Source organism: Triturus cristatus, chromosome 12 (genome assembly GCF_964204655.1).
Source record: "Triturus cristatus chromosome 12, aTriCri1.1, whole genome shotgun sequence".
NCBI lineage: Eukaryota > Metazoa > Chordata > Amphibia > Caudata > Salamandridae > Triturus > Triturus cristatus.
The window spans coordinates 639,428,048-639,445,537 of record NC_140595.1 but is presented as its reverse complement, the minus strand read 5'-3'; the positions used below and the strand labels follow the sequence as shown (position 1 = coordinate 639,445,537).

The window sequence follows — 17,490 nt, the reverse complement described above, 5'->3', positions numbered from 1 at the left end:
AGATCCTTTTTAGGTTTAGCCGAATTTTATTCTAAGTTTGTACAAAACTTCTCAGGAAAAATGTACAGTATTAGACAACTAATGAAGAAAGGGTGTACATTCTTTTGGTCCCCCGAGTGTCAGAGAAGTTTTGAAAGCATAAAAAAGGATATATGCTCTGCACCAGCACTCAAAGGTTTCTCCCCAGATCTGGAGAGTATAATCACCACAGATGCCAGTGGGAAAGGTTTAGGCGCAGTTTTGTCACAGATTCAAGATAATGGGAGTGAGTCTGTTGTCGCATTTGCTTCTAGAGCTCTCACTGAGATAGAAGAAAAATACTCAGTGATTGAAAGAGAGGCTTTAGGCTGTATTTGAGCTGTAAAGAATTTCAGACAGTATATTTGGGGTACTTGTGTAACAGTTAGGACAGATCACAAACCTTTAACTAAAGTCCTTACTTCAAAAGGTCTGAGCAATGTTTCACCCAGAGTTTCACGAATGTCAATTCAACTACTAGATTACGTCTACAATGTAGTGTATGTTCCAGGTGTAAAGAATAGAATTGCTGATTTTTTAAGCAGATGTCCACTTCACAATATTAATGATGATAAGAATGAATGGGATGAATGGATGGTTGCCTCTGTGTTTGGTAATGAGTTACAAAGCATTTCCTATTCTGAGTGGACACAAAGCTTAAGCAAAGATTCAAACTTGACATTAGTGGTTGAGTATGTTCAAAAAGGATGGCCAGCAAAGGCACTTATACACAATAGTCTATTTGCCTTTTGGGAGGTTAGGAATGACCTTTCAGTGGAAGAAGACTTATTACTTAGAAGTGGAAGATTGATTCCTCCCTTAGAGTTTCGCAGCAAAATCATTAACCTTTGTCATGAGGGTCACTTAGGAATCGTAAAGTGCAAGGCCAGGGTAAAGCAGTCATATTGGTGGCCTGGTCTAGATAGGGATATTGAAAAGGAAATAAGGAAATGTGTCCAATGTTCTAATTCGGACAAGAGTTTAGTGACTCCCAAAACTCCTTTACACCCCATTGTTGTTCCCCATATGTCTTGGGAAAGAATTGGCATCGATATTTTTGGCCCGGTTCAACATAACCATAACTTTTTGAAATACATTATTGTCATTGTCGATCATTTTTCAAAATGGCCTGAATATAAGATTGTAGACAAAGCTGACACTGAAGCTATACTTTTATTTCTAGCTGACATATTTGGTCGTGAAGGTCTTCCCAAGGATATTATTTCCGACAATGGAGGACAATTTGTCAGTGAATCATTTAAAAAATTTGTAAAAGAAGCAGGTATCAACCATAGAACCACCTCTCTGTACCATCCAGAAGGAAATGGTTGCGTGGAACGCTTTAATAGAGTAATCAAAGGTATTATCGAACTTTCTGGCAGTAATCATTTAGACTGGGTAGATGAACTAAGAAAAACTGTAAATGCATATAGAGTAACTCGTTGTGAGTCTTCAGGTTATGCCCCGTTTGAATTGATGAGAGGTAGATTACCACGCACAAAAGATAACATGGGTTGGTTAAAAAATACCAGATCTGTAGCCTGGTCTCCTAATATGGTAAGGAAAACTTTAGTAGATAATCAACAGAAACAAAAAGATTGCTTTGATCGCATGCATAACGTTAAAAAAGTACAACTTTGTGTGAATGACATTGTTAAAGTAAAAAAAGGAAGGTTAGTGCGTAAAGGAGAAAGCAAATTTTCGACTCCTTTAAAGGTAATTAAAGTTTTATGCAATGCTGCATTGCTTAGCGACGGAAAGGTGTGGCATGCTAGCAAGATTGCCAAATTCAGAGGTGATGTTGATTATTCTTTCATAGATGAGACTAATAGTCGTCCCATTGAGTATGATTGGATTGAGGATTGTCCCTCTGAAATTGATTCATCTCCTTGCACTACTGAAAATATCACCCACAATGTACATTCAGGTAATCCTGAACAGGCTTCTTCTGCTATAGAAGGGGAAGAGAGTGTTGATGACACAAACGCCTTATCAAACGCCTTGTCTGAAGAGTGTACCATTCCTAATTCTGATGTTACCAGAGCTGGTCGAGTTTGTGTAAAACCGCTGTATTTAAAGGATTACATTACACATATTTGTTCTTCGTGAATGAGCGTGTTATCACATACAAATTTATTCACAAAGTGTTATTCAAGCTTTATTGTTATACATGTATTGAAATTTGTATGAGAAAGAGGAAGTGTTGTGTTTGTGCTTGAAGCAAGATGACCTCATTGGGTTCCAACTAGTATATTCTGTAACTATGGAATCCAGTGAGATCACTTGCTGGCTGACCGACGCTGGAAGAGGAGTGTCCATACTGTCCTCCTCACTTCTGCTGGGTTTTACCGAATAAAGCTACTATTCACATTGGAACGTGGACCTGTCTTATGTAAGACTACCCACCCACAAGTGCGTCAGCGCCTTGTCAGAGTTGTATTGTAAAATTTCTATATTGCTTCCTGCCCTTGACATGGTCAGGCAAGAAGCTACTTTCTTTGTTGTGTGAAGTAGGTGGAGTGTGGGTTCAAAAGGAAGTCTTTAAAGGGAAGTCTATGTGGAAAAAGTTTGTGAGATATGTGGAAGTTCCGAGCTTGCTCGAAACACATGCCAAATTTTTGGCTCCGCTTAAGCATGGAGTAAAGCAGAGAAATGCAAGAGTTACAGCAATAAGGAACTGAAAGTAGGCCAGCCCGCCTCTGCAAAGGGCCTTCCACTGCGTGGGAAACACGTGTTGCTGCGGTACCAGTAACTTTGGTCAATTTGAGATGGAACTTTTTTCAATTAAAATTTGTAAATTATGTATTAGATGATGGATTATGTGACAAATGCAGCAAATTCATAATGAGGCAAAAAATGCCACAGCTCCTAAATTGTATAATTCCAGTAGATTTGTTCTTAGCCAACTGCCTAAAAATGGTAAGTACAAGCAAAGATGACTTTTATTAACTATGTTGAATCTTTGCCCAGGCACTGGCTAAGGAAACTTGAGGGTGCCCCCTGCAAGGTACTTGGAGGGTGTAAAGTGAATATCCTTGTATATAATCATGAAATAAATCCAATGTAGACTGAAGTAGATGGGCCTTGATGCTTTATTCAGGAGGCAATCAACACAGCACTGGAGTGCGTCCTCCCTATCTGAAGTACGACCGGCACCGTTCATACTTCAGAAAGAAGGTTAGACGCACGGGAATGCATCTTCGAGAGATGCTCATTTGAATAACATCAGACAGCATGCGCATGTAACCTCACCACGCGCATGCAAGTTACACGCCACAAGCTCTACAAGCAACACGAGCTCATTACAAATATAAACACATGTGAAGAATATTACAGAGGGGCTCCCTCCGGACTCAATCAGGAGCTTTCCGCCCAGAGTACTGGGCAGCGGGGCTGAGTGGGCCTGTGTTACGCCACTGTGTCCAGGCAGTGTTAACGTGTGTGACAAGCACTGGCAAAGCTAATAGGGCTCCTCACCCATGCAAGATCCATTGTCTTTCTCAATGGTTTTTTTTTTACATGTTTTACAAGAGTGCTTCTGCTGTGCAGAATGGCAGAGGGAAACAGCCTTTACAACGCAGGCATTAACACGCAATGCCTTTACCACGTATCCATTACCATGCAACGCCTTTACCATGCACACTTTGGTAAAGGCATGAGTGGTAGAGTCACGTGTTGTGTAGTCATACAACCCATGGCTGATTGTAAAAAAAAAGAAAAATCGCTATGACGCAGTTAGTGCCATAGTGCTTGTTTTAACTTTCTGTATGCACTTTTTTTGGCTTACGAAAGATTGACAAAGCCTAACAGTGGAGCTATTTGACTTTCTCCACGTTTTTTCGCCATGTTGTACAGCCGCACTGCAGCAGCTGTGCAGCATGGCTGAGAGTTAAAAAAAAAAGTTGCTTTCAGTCATGCTGCACATGTACAACATGGCTAAAAAACATGGACAAATGTAATAGTTCTCGCATAGGCGCGACCTATTGGGTTTGCCAATGCCTGTTTCCCACCATATTTTACACAAACTCTTCCATCAAGGTTCACTTCCGATATCGTCAAACCACAGCTTAAAATACCGTCCGGAAATGTCAGTGCATGAAAAATGCACTAAGAGGCGTGGTTACCCACTTGTGAAGCGATGACTAAATTTGCGGAATTCTGAATTATTTATACACCAGAAATAAATGATAGGAGATTCTGCCTGCCTGTCTTGGAACAACGCTTGCTAGCCAGACTGCTGCTAGGAGGCATTCATTCTGTGTATAAGAGTCTCAATATATGTATGTATGTGTGTATGTATGTATATGTCTATGCATGTTTATATGCATGTGTAGATTTAGCGCAGTTCTATACCGTATCGTACGTATGTTAGTGTGTATGTGTTTACATGTTGTAGTACCAGTATATTGGTGTGGTGTGTCAGAGTACGTTATATGCTCGTATGAATATGTCTATTTACAAATGTATGTGTGTACCGTATATTTGTATGGGCATATGCATGCAAACATGTGCCAAGAGAAGTATTTGCATATGTAAATTAGTATGCGGGTATATACATTTGTATATGTACCTATAAGTTTATGTCCGCATATTTAAAGTCTTTTATACATAAGTATAGGTGTATGTATATACAAGTATGTACGTGTACGAGATGCATGCACTCATATATGAATACATCCATTCAAGTATATGAGCGCACACGTGCATAAGTACAGGTTTTAAAAAGGGAAAAGGTGACAAAGAAGTAATTTCTATAGATGGTTCTGGAGGTGACGCACAGCAGCAGCCGTGCGCTCCTCCTTACCTTCCTGCTCACATGATGCCTGGCCCCTCGCTGCTATGCGGGAAGTCACAGATTAACAGGCACATCCATTACCGCACATGCCAGTCCTGAAATGCGGCATTTGGGGAGTTAATGTTTAGCAGACGCGGCAGGCAGGGGGGCAGCAGCCTCCTGGCAGCCCCAAGCCAGACCCCTCTGCTGGGAATCACTCCCCGCGGGACAGCTGGTCCCGTGTGAGCTGCTCCGCGTGTGCACCCCTCCGCCCCCCGCTCTGCTGCAGGGGTGGGGCAGCAAGGAGAGGTCACTCACTCACCTTCCTCTCGCTCTTCCTCACACCGGGGTGGTCCGATAGTAAAGGGGCGATCTGCCAGCTGAACCCGGACCCACGAGCCTGCTCTGCCCCTAGAATGGTTCCCCCAGGTTAGACAGGAAAGTATTTGGCGAAGTCTGCAGAGTAAACAGGCAGGAGGAGCAGGGCTTCCTGCCCGGGATGGAATTACACACGGGCTGCATCCTGACTCCGAGCCAGGAACCTGAGAGGGGGCAGGGAGGGGCCGCGAGGCTGCGGCAGCCGGGCAGCGAGGAAACCTGCCAAATGATTAGAGCTGCCCCGAGACCGAAGCAGCGCGCGAGCTCTGATGTATCTAATGACCATCATAATGGCCTCGGAGTATGACATCACAGGTGCCGTGTCCGTTGAGTTCTAATCTACGTCACTAGCTCTCTGCATTTAGATGGTTCTTAATAGCTTGGCTAAAGATGGCGGCGGTTCAGCACCCTGTCAAAAGTCACAGATCCATACCCACGAAGGGGAGAGCGGTGACACGGGGCCAAGATACCCTCTCTCTCAATCAATTTCCACAAAAAAATATCTGATCCCTGACATTATGGACCACGATTGTTTAAATAACCACAGGTCCAGACTGTTATCTATGTGTTAGGCTCAGGGGGTTTCCTAAAAAGTCCAAAGGCCTTCACCCACCAAGGTGACTTGCTTCCTCATTGGACTCCCTCCTCACTGCATACCCTGTGACTGGTGGGTGCAGTACGTTCCAACCGGAGCCCATTAAGAGTTTGTGTTATTTATTTGTTCTATATTGGACGCTTTCCAAATGATAAGGTGAACTGGGACCCTACTTCAACATTTAAAAAAAATGCATCGATTGAAGCTGTTTAGATGTATTGGTTCTTCTCAGATGCAGCAATAAAACCAGGATTCACAATGTAATTGTATAATGCAGGTCCGTGGTATGTTATATCGTCAACATGTTTCTGCTCATATTTGTAGGCCCATATAGGTCTTGGGCCTTCATCAGCACGAGGGTCCCTGGGGCTAATAGGTCACTTGCTGACTCACTATAGTTCCCTTATATTCCCAACAGGTCACACATCGCAGACAGGGAAAAGAATAAAAATCGTATTCCTTACTAGGTTTTCACATATTGGCAGAAGGCCTAAGGAAAATTCTCACAAGTCAATATCAAACACCACAGCCATATTGCCTTGGAAAACATGTATACACAAAGTATTAGGCCAAGTTGTGGCTCCATTGAGCCAGGTGGCTCATTTTACACTTTAGTCACACTTTAGATTAGGGGAGATGAACATTGCGGGTGTTTACAGACAGCTGAGGACTATATTACTGATAGGGACCTAAAGTTGTGTGCTGTCTGTTGTGTTTTAGGGAGCACTTGTCTGTATTTGCAGTGATTTGAGTGTTGGGTTAGTAAACACTCATGTTTGACATTGAATTTCTACTGATGTTTGATGTTGGCATGTGCCCATTCTTAACTGCCCTGTCTTCCACAGTTTCCAACCTTGTGAATAACTCAAAGCCTGAGTCCTATGTGACCCCCGACACACTCTTCTGTTCATTTGGAGAAAAGCGTCAACACAGGCAGGAAGTAGAGGTTCAGGCTATGCAGTTATTAGAGTGAGGTGCAACTCAGAAACAAAGCTCCTTATTTTATGTTTATTGTGTTCTTTTGATGCGCCCCATCTCTCTGCTTCATTCCCTTACTTAGTTTTAGCAGGGTTTCCCATTCTGCTATGCCCTCTAATTACAAACATTTTCTTTACTGTAGGAGGAGGTGAGGGATTAAAGCTAGCGTTAAGTGCATGCGCATCAAGGCACATGTAGTGAGACATTTTCCTTCATGCTCTCTGTTCATACTGAGACTACTAGTCTATGTGTTTCATGATTATTTCCTTCTCCCTGCAAAGGTGCATTCACTGTGTTCCCTTGACTGCATCTGGTCCTGATATACTACACAGTTAATATTAGCACAGAATAATATGCTGTCAGTTCTATGTGTGCTCTTGTATCCTTCCCTAGACTTTATGATTGGAGCAAGAATCGTGGTCCCTGTTGTATGACCTAACTTGTATAAATCTTCCACAATATATTAAATGTACAAGGCAGGTGTTGTCCATCAAAGGATAAGTATTCACATCTTACAGCATTGACTGTCAATGATGGCTGATAACCTGGAACACTGTCTACACAGTTAACTGCCTTTCTGGATGCAACTATAACAGGCAGTGATGATGCTGTATTACCTGGTTGGGTGGTTTACGAATTCCCCCATTCCCTGACCTTTTAATTTCTCTCCCTCTTTGGTATCCTTACAAATTAAAGGCTCCAATTTGAGTAGAAGTGTACCAGTGGTGGGTGTTGTGCCACAGAACACGAAAATCCTGCAGTTCATTATGTATCCACATATTATGAAAATATTGTTATCTTGATCCCTAATTTTTTTTAAACTTAGCCTCCCATTCTTGAATGTTTTCTTTTATTCATTTATAGAGCACATGCCTGTACAGTGGAGCAGCAGAGCAATGCACACAGTACCAGGAATTGAAGGCACAGGGCAGTGGTACCCAAAGTGTAGCTCATGAGCAACCTGTTGCTCTCAGCACCCTAAAATGTTGCTCACCAGATGATGCAAACGCAATAGTATTTTTGGTGGGTGTTACGCTGTGCAAGCATCATTTTCTCACAGACACTGGGTTGCCCTCCTGCTGCTGACTGAAACTCGCAGTGGAGGAGGCCCAACAATAGGCATCCTGTCACAGGGAGGTGTCACCACCTTCCAGACAGGATTTAGTGTATTGGGGCTGGGCTGGGTGGGTGCCCTTCTAGAGTGCTTTGAGGTCCTGCACTGGGGGAGCAGTAGGTTCCTCTGTGCATATGCCAGCTCAAACTGGTTCAGGGGCTACCTGTCCCTGATCTGGCGCAAAACTGGACAAAGGGAAGTGGGTATAACCACCCCCTACCCTGACCCTCCCAGAGGAGTGGTCATAGAGCTAGTCCCTCACCTATCTTCAGTATAAGATAGGAAACCTTGCCATTGCAAAGTAGATAACCCTGGACGACGCTTTATAAGAAGAATCCTGGTCCTTCGACGTTCCACTACCTTTGGAAGATGGAAGAATCTCCCTTGGAGTCAAGGAGTGACTCCCCTGCTTGGCAGGCACCAAAACCTGAATCAAGAGTCGCAAACTTTCCCACTTCCGCTGGAGTCCGAAGTCCCTGCAGCCCCAGAAGTGGATTTCCTGACTTCTCGACGGCCATTGTGAGTCCCCAGCAAAGCTGAGGAAAGTGGACCCCACGAGTGACGAGGAACTGCAATACCTGGGAACTGTGCACTATTGTCAAGTACAACCCCTTCACAACGTTCTACGAACTTGTGCTTTGGATAATTTGTGGCCCAAGCCTCAAGCAGGTAGAGCAGCAAAAATCAGAGGCCTACCCTGTCCCGAGTAACCGTGGGCTCCTGTGAAGCATTTCCTCAAGAGGCGTCTTCGCGATCCCTTGCCTGTTGGCTTGTGGGTCCCCTGAAGACTTTCTGAACAAACAAAAGGGTTCCCCTGGTCGCTCCAGACCTGCCCTCACTTACCCTTGCTGGGTGAGTCCCACAGACCTTGCTGGTCTGACACCATTGACTAAATTCACTTTCCACAAGACTTGCTGTTGCCAAGGCTTGTTGGCTCCAACCCAGTTGCCGACACTGCAGTCAGCTGTAGACATTGGGGGATACTCCGAATCCAGCTGCTGGTCATCGTCGATCTCTCCTGGACCTCGTGAGCGAAGAGTCAAAACACCCTTGATCACCTGAAATCACCCGACATCCGTGGGCATCCATCTTCCTGCCCTCGGGTCACTGGCAAGTGACTGTGAACACTGTCCCTTCAATTTTCAGGTCTTCTACATCTTGAATCCAGCCTTGGATTCCACCGGACACTTCTTCAGTCTTCGCAAGCAGCAAATCTTCTTTGGTCTCCATAGAAAACAGCGAAGCGACCCGACACCAAAAGACACCTATGCACCCGGCTTCCCTGGGTGAGGTAACTCGTGCACTCCGGTGCCCTAGTGTGTGTTGGCCCTCGAATTACTTACCTTGTAAGTGGCTTGCTTGTAGACTTCCTCGAAGTACCCTAAAACTTTAAAAATCAAACTGCGACTTGCTCCATTGAAATCAATAGGGAACCAGCGGCTGTGTTCACACACTGCACGCGTCTCCTGTGGGCCTGTAACTTACCTGCTATCACTGCAGTAGTGAAGCCCCAGCGATTCCCCAGGCCCTAGGCCTTGTCATTTTGCAAGTCGACATTCTTACACCATTTTTTTAGTATATGGTCTGGTACGCCTCTAGGGCTCCAGCCATATTTGTGCTTAATTTATTGTGAAACGTTGACATTGGAATGTGTATCTGGCTTTTAATCTCATAAAGAGATTAGTAGAGTGTGTCTAGTAATAAATACATATATATTTGATATATATACCTGTGTGGTGTCCTTTCATTTGGTAATTCAAGAGATTATAAGGTAAAACAAGCTGCTTTACATTCCTCTGAGACTTAGCCTGAAGGCTGCTCTCCACAGCTACCACTAGGATAGCTTTCTTTAAAAGGTTGTCTTAAACCTATCTACCATAAGAGTCGAATTAGAATGGTGCAAGGTGGCCACTATAACTAGTGACCAGCATATGCCAGGCCAACTTCTCACATGGAGGTAATCAATATAAGCTTTCCTTATTGTTCCTGGGTCTAACTCTGACGAAACAATACATAGCAAGAGAGTGGAAGGTCACAGCTCCCCGGTCCATGGCAGAATGGAAAAATAACAGATCACTGTATGGGTCATGCTGACCACAAAATAACCAGAAAATATGACAGGCGTGGGCGGATTACAGGAGCATCAAGTTTGAACCTTTCAGCTCTGAACGACAACTGGTAAAATGATTAGATTTGTCTGTTTATGGGATAAGATGGGGTCAGAAGGGAATGGACCAGGTGATCTAGTTACTGGACATACTCTATACCATATTGCTAGAATGCGGGGGTGAAATGTGCAGGCTTTTGCTTTTTCTCTGCATTCTTATTTACGCCCAGGTTTCTTTCTTTGTTGGACTCTCGGGCCGTGTATACCTTGTAAAACAATAAAATTTGATTTAAAAAAGAAAATGGGATATCCAAATATTACTGTGCTAGAGAAACGAAGCGTCAGCATTTTCAAAGATCTTGTTGTTGAATCCAAAAAAACAGAATGATTTGGCTCCCCATGAAAAAAGGGATCGAGTTTAAATCCCAATGTCTATCCTTCAAAGCTTTACATGGCTTAGGGATGCATTTTCTGAGGACGCACCAGAAATGGTATGCGCCGGCCAGAAGCTTAAGATCAGCCGATACAAAACTTTTGCAGCCACCTAAGTATAAGAAGGCCCACAGGAACTCAGTTGATAATATTTAACTCTGATTAGCAACCCATTGGTATAGTTGCTCAATGCTTCCCAACTCATTAAGTCTAAGCCCACCTTAAGATCTGCCCAATAACATATACCCCCCGATTTCAAAGGCTGACATTAGATGATCCCTAAAACATTCCGGGGTACCTGGAGAGACCCAAATCGGTGCCCATGATGAAAAATATGGGACTCTCAATGTTTTCCGCACATACATCCACGTATTTAATGCAGACTTCAAAATCTTGAGCCTCACCTTTTTAAAGAACTTTGGGTTTCCGTATTTGAAACGAAAATGAGTTTGACCTTGTGGGATATCAACTAACATTGCCTCAAAAAGTAAGCCGATCATTGGCTTATCAGTCTTGTTAGCAAGCATGCGAACATTCTTAAACTGGTTTTGAATGATTTGAACTGGTTTTGACTGGTTTGAACTAGTTTAAACTGGTTTTGACTAGTTTAAACTGGTTTAAACTGGTTTTGACTGGTTTGAACTGGTATAAACTGGTTTGAACTGGTTAAAACTGGTTTTGACTAGGTTAAAACTGGTTTTGACTAGTTTAAACTGGTTTTGAATAGTTTAAACTGGTTTTGACTGGTTTTGTTTAAACTGGTTTGAACTGGTTTAAACTGGTTTTGACTGGTTCTAGACTGGTTTAAACAGGCTAAAACTGGTGTTTGACTTGTTTGAACATGTTTGAACTGGTTTTGACTGGTTTTGATTGGAGAGCAGTTTGTGGTTTTCAGTACTACGATATCAGAGAGTTTAGGACTGAGGGGCATTGAAAGAGCGCCTGTCAATATTCACTTTCATATTTCTTACTGCGTTTTTCTGAACTGCTGACTTTTGGTTAGGCCGATTATAAGGAACAAGGAGACCCTAGGAGTCAGAAGGGACCAAGGGTGTAAACATTATTATAAAGGAACAGTGGTCCCATTCAATTCGAGTAAATTAAGGTGCCACAATTAGTACAATGAAAAATTGGGTTTTATGTTGGAAGACAATGCAGAAATAACTAGTAAATTACAGTAAATAGTGAGAAAAGTAAAACAGTGAGTGAGTTGGTGGCAGGATAATAGGAAATCAGCCGATTTCCGGTACCCAGGCAAGTGATTTAAGAGGTGACTTTTTGGTGCTCAAAGGTAATTGTTAACAAAAAGTCAGTAAAACATTTCATACTCCGACATTTCAATTTGCAATACACTGGAGTTTAGAAATGGTTGTCGACGACGTTTCGATCCCTTAACGAGTGGTGGGATCTCTTCAGGACAAGAGAATGACAATTAATTGCCTGGGAGGTAGCCTAGTGGGGAGGGGGAGAAAAATAACAATATGCAAAGTTAGGAAGGGAGCATAGGAAGAGTAAAAGAAGGCGAAGGGAGAGTGGATTAAATTAGTAATATGCGGGAAGAGAGGAGTGTCAAAAGGGTGGTGCAGAGAATTAATTCATCAAGGTGGAGGAGACTTACAGTGCCCGGAACGGGAAGAAGATGAACCACTAATGGTAGTGTGTGATGCGCAATTGCATCTCAACCAACACTAGAGAATGTTGGTGTTGAAGTCCGGAATCCGTAGAATTACGTGTAGGCGGGAAATTGAGCCTGTAGGAGAGAGGGAGAGTCAAGGCGGGGGGGGGTTGGTTAGTTCGGGGAGTGCGAGAGCGCAGGGTGCAAGTGGAAGAGAGTCGGGCTGAGGCTTACCAGAATTACGGTGAGACACTTGAATAGAAAAATTGGCCCGTCAGAAAATGTCTCAGACCGGGACTCGAAGGATGTTGCAATTCCGTGTGGGCGGAGAAGTGAGCCTGCAGGGGAAAGGGAGGGTGAGGAGGAGGTAAGGAAGTGCCTGAATGCATGGAAAAGGGGGAAAAAACGGCGGGCTAAGGCTTACCAAGGTAACGGTGGATCAATGGGAGAAGTAAAAATGGTCCGTCAGATGCGAGCCAGGTCTATGCTTGATTACGATGGGAGTTCCGAGGCAGCCGGACCGAGCGTGTAGAAGCGTTCGGAAAATTACAGCCTGTGGGGAGAAGGGAGGGATAGTGAGCAAGGAGGGGGTGGGGGGTGGAGTGATGGTAGCGGGACACGAGGAATTAAACTCACCGTGGGGCGGGAGCCCAGATAATGAAAGCATGGAAGATAGTCGATAGTTCCGTTGCAACCCGTATGATACCGCGATAAACCTGTGGGGTGGAGGGAGGGAATTGAGTAAGGATGGGCGAGTAATATAAGGGAAGGGGAAGGAAACGAGCGAGTGTGTCTCACCTGAGGAGCTTGCGAGGATCCGGCTAAGCGTCAAGGTGCGGGCTGTGTGAACGGAGCCTCAATGGGACGGAAGTGCACTAGGAAATAGAACCGCCCAGTGATCGACAGCGAAGAGGGCCACGGTGGGGTAGGATATGAAGGCGGCCATGATGGAATGGTCAAGGTCGCCCATGGAGATATGTCAATGGGAAGGAAGAACAGATAGGGAAGATGTAAGGAAGGAAAAAGATGTAAGAAGAGTGGCGCCTCAGGATGAGGGTCGAGGAACAGTTGAGAAGAGGAAGACAGGGGGGATTTGTTAGTATAGTGTTTCAATTATTCAGTTATAAAAATTAGGAGTGGAAAGAAAATTGGCATAGGGCATGGAAAAACCGGAAACATGCTCAGTTCTTGGTACATAAAATTACAGAGAACATTTCAGTCAAATAGCGCAGGGCTAAATGTACATTTTGGAGATATTCAAGGATTAGAGTAGATTAGACCAGTCCTCAAATCGGTTCAGTCCAGAGTGATGGCTATCACAGCGAATTATCCATTTGAGTTCCTCTTTGTTGAGGACAGATGCAATATTCATGTTCCTTGAGGACTGTGTGATAACGCTGATCACCTGCCATGTCAAGTCGTCCTCCGTATGATTAAGTTGTGTGAAATGTTCAACAAGAGGGGCGTTAGCCGTCTTGCAGCGGATTCTGCTTCTATGTTGACAAATGCGAATCCTGATTTTCTGCGTAGTTTGCCCCACATAGATCAAATTACAGGGGCATGTTATGGCATATATAACATTATTAGTGTTACAATTAGAAAAATTGTTCAAGGTGACGTTAATGTTAGCATGCACGAAGGTTTTAGTATCCAATGTGAGGCAGCAGACACTACAGCTTGTACATTTGAAGTGGCCCACCAGTCGTGGTAGATTGCAAAAGGTTCTGAGTGTAGAATCCCTTTTAGGTTCTGGAATTGCGGCCCTGACTAGATGGTCCTTAATACTTTTGTTCTTTTTAAATGCAAAGAGGGGGCACTCTATATGGAGATTGCCAGCATTCAGTGTTGGCCAATGTCTCTTGATACATTTTTTCACTACGCTAGAAATGGGTGTGAAAGTAGTAACACAAACAAGTTTGTCGTTCTGTTTCTTATCCTTGGGGGTGAGTAGAGTTTCCCTCGGGCAATACCAGGCTCTCTTGAGCGATCTCTTGACTAATTTACGTGGGTAACCTCTGTCAGTCAATTTTTTGAGTAGCAGGTTAGCTTCAGAAAAATAGTCTTGTTTGAAGAAGCAGTTGCGCCGTATCCGCAAGAATTGTGAGTATGGAAGTGAGTCGCGAAGGGCTCTGGGGTGGTGACTGCTGTATGCCAAAAGAGTGTTTTTCTCAGTGGGTTTGCGGTAAAGGGTGGTGTAGAGACCCTCATTGTGAGCAATGATAGTTAGATCCAGGAAGGCTATTTGTTCTTTACTGCTGTTAATAGTAAATTTCAAACCATTGCTGTGATGATTAAGCCAGTTATGGAATTGAGCGAGGTGGTCTGTGTTACTGTTCCATATAAGGAAAATATCATCGATGTAACGTTTCCATTCTTGTATGTAGGGCCTGAAGGGATTATGGGGGGATAGTATGGTATTGGTTTCTAGCCAATCCATGTACAGTATCGCGAAATTTGGAGCGAAAACTGCGCCCATACTGGTACCTTTCACTTGTTGGTAAAAGGTACCGTCAAAAAGGAAGAAATTCTTAGTGAGGCAAATTTTGAGAAGGTGAATGATAAAGGAGGTAGGGACGGAATGGGGTTGTGGCCTAGTATTGAGAGTGGATCTTATAACGTCAATGCCTTCATCATGGGGAATGTTGGTGTAGAGTGACTCCACATCGAGGGTGCAAAGGAGGTTACTGAGGGGATTAAAGGGAAGTCCCTCTATAAGATTAACCATCGCCATGGTGTCCTTAATGTAACATCGAGTGACGGGGACGAAGTCTCTGATAAAGAAATCAATGTACCTCCCCAATGGTTCCAAGATTGAGCCACAACCCGACACAATGGGGCGACCCGGGGGGGTGGTGGGGTTCTTATGTATCTTGGGTAGGGTGTAAATTACTGGTGTCCGGGGGCTTTTGGTGTTGAGAAATTGAAATTCATTCTTGGTCAGAAAGCCTTGGGCTAGGCCTTCTTCAGTGATATCAAGGATGAGTTTTTGAATTTCTATGGTGGGATCAGAGGGCAATCTCAGATAGTGATCTGTTCTAGAGAGTTGTGTCAGTATGTCCTGTTTGTAGGAGTCAGTGTTTTGAATGACAATCCCTCCTCCCTTGTCTGCTGGTTTGATGGTCAGGTCATTCATTTTCTTGAGATTCTTCATAGCTTCTTTCTCGGTCAATGAGAGGTTGTAAGGGATATACATGCGTTGGTGTTCAAGTGTGGCGATTTCGTTTAGAACCAGCTTTTCGAAAGTCAGAACTTCAGGTGGGACACTGTACAGAGGCGGGGAGAAGGTAGAGGGAGGACGAAATGTGGTAAATGCTGTCGAAGTGGTGAATGGTCTTTTCCGAACGCTTCTACACGCTCGGTCCGGCTGCCTCGGAACTCCCATCATAATCAAGCATAGACCTGGCTCGCATCTGACGGACCATTTTTACTTCTCCCATTGATCCACCGTTACCTTGGTAAGCCTTAGCCCGCCGTTTTTCCCCCTTTTCCATGCATTCAGGAACTTCCTTACCTCCTCCTCACCCTCCCTTTCCCCTGCAGGCTCACTTCTCCGCCCACACGGAATTGCAACATCCTTCGAGTCCCGGTCTGAGACATTTTCTGACGGGCCAATTTTTCTGTTCAAGTGTCTCACCGTAATTCTGGTAAGCCTCAGCCCGACTCTCTTCCACTTGCACCCTGCGCTCTCGCACTCCCCGAACTAACCAACCCCCCCCCCCGCCTTGACTCTCCCTCTCTCCTACAGGCTCAATTTCCCGCCTACACGTAATTCTACGGATTCCGGACTTCAACACCAACATTCTCTAGTGTTGGTTGAGACGCAATTGCGCATCACACACTACCATTTGTGGTTCATCTTCTTCCCGTTCCGGGCACTGTAAGTCTCCTCCACCTTGATGAATTAATTCTCTGCACCACCCTTTTGACACTCCTCTCTTCCCGCATATTACTAATTTAATCCACTCTCCCTTCGCCTTCTTTTACTATTCCTATGCTCCCTTCCTAACTTTGCATATTGTTATTTTTCTCCCCCTCCCCACTAGGCTACCTCCCAGGCAATTAATTGTCATTCTCTTGTCCTGAAGAGATCCCACCACTCGTTAAGGGATCGAAACGTCGTCGAAAACCATTTCTAAACTCCAGTGTATTGCAAATTGAAATGTCGGAGTATGAAATGTTTTACTGACTTTTTGTTAACAATTACCTTTGAGCACCAACAAGTCACCTCTTAAATCACTTGCCTGGGTACCGGAAATCGGCTGATTTCCTATTACCCTGCCACCAACTCACTCACTGTTTTACTTTTCTCACTATTTACTGTAATTTACTAGTTTTTTCTGCATTGTCTTCCAACATAAAACCCAATTTTTCATTGTACTAATTGTGGCACCTTAATTTACTCGAATTGAATGGGACCACTGTGACTTTTGGTTAGGCCGGCACTTTCTGTTCACTCTGGACATGTGCAATTCATTAAAAAAATATGTTTTCATACTTAGAAAATGCATGGGATTTGCTTACTTTCACGCAGGTATTCTCTTCCATCTCTGACTAGGAAGCCTACGTGTCTGGGCAAATATACCCATTTCCTATTTTTGGCTGTGAGAACAAAAGTGTTGCAGATTTGTCCCCTTTTAGTTTGATTTAATGTATAGTTGTTCGTCAGACCAAACAGACATTAAATCTTCTTGCCCTTGACAGAATTCAACAGGTCCCGGCCGGGCGATATGAATTCCCCGGGCCTGCTGCATGGGTATTAATGCAGCAGATATGAAGTTGTATTATCAAGAGTCGCAGCACCTGGTCACTAATTACTGGTGGTTAGATATCCAGGCCAATCTCGCCTATGCGTCTGAAAAAAGTGCGATAAAATGGAAACTGACAGTTGACACCGCTGTAGCAGGGACGCCTGCTACCTCAGGTGGCTTTATTGAGGGTTTCGAGGGATGGGATTTGATCTCAATCTCCACTCTAGGAGATATCATGAGCGGGAGAGTCCAAGTCCATTCAGAACCAGCAGGCAGAATACCAACTCCATAGTAACCTGTTTCATTGCTACCTTCAGCTCCACCATGCACTGGCCCCATATTTCGTTGCCCCATCTGACCTTCCTGAATTTAACCCTTTGAAGGGCAAACTTATTATGGGGGATCTGCACGACCACAATATTGCAAAGATTTGGTAGACGCTCTGAAATGTTCATTGCTCTCCGACGGGCTTGAAGGCTGTGGTAGGGGCTCTGGAGGATGAGGATTGGACCAAGGATCTGGGGGCACCTAGGGCTGCGGACACTGCAGCCAGACTTGGAATGATCCACCTTAAATATCTCCATAGGGTATATCTCACCCATCACCGGCTGTTGCAAATAGGGGAGACAGCCTCCCCGACATGTCACAGCTATGATGTAAGGGTGGCACATATTTGCATAAGGAATGGGGCTGTCCTGCCTTTAATTGGTTCTGGATCAGCATGGCATCCT

General features: G+C 44.2%; 1 protein-coding gene and 1 long non-coding RNA gene across 3 annotated transcripts in view; one reads left to right on the top strand and one right to left on the bottom strand.

Annotated features, from left to right (window-relative positions):
• The window catches only part of LOC146776459 (solute carrier family 66 member 2-like), a 172,549-nt gene extending 167,300 nt beyond the window's left edge, over positions 1-5,249 (bottom strand). The window contains exon 1 of the mRNA XM_085638538.1: positions 5,115-5,249. The gene's annotated coding sequence lies outside the window, so the exon portion shown is untranslated. The remainder of the gene's footprint in view (positions 1-5,114) is intronic.
• LOC146776458 (uncharacterized) overlaps positions 1-17,490 on the top strand; it is a 404,315-nt gene that overhangs the window by 82,584 nt on the left and 304,241 nt on the right. The gene's annotated exons all lie outside the window — the stretch shown is intronic.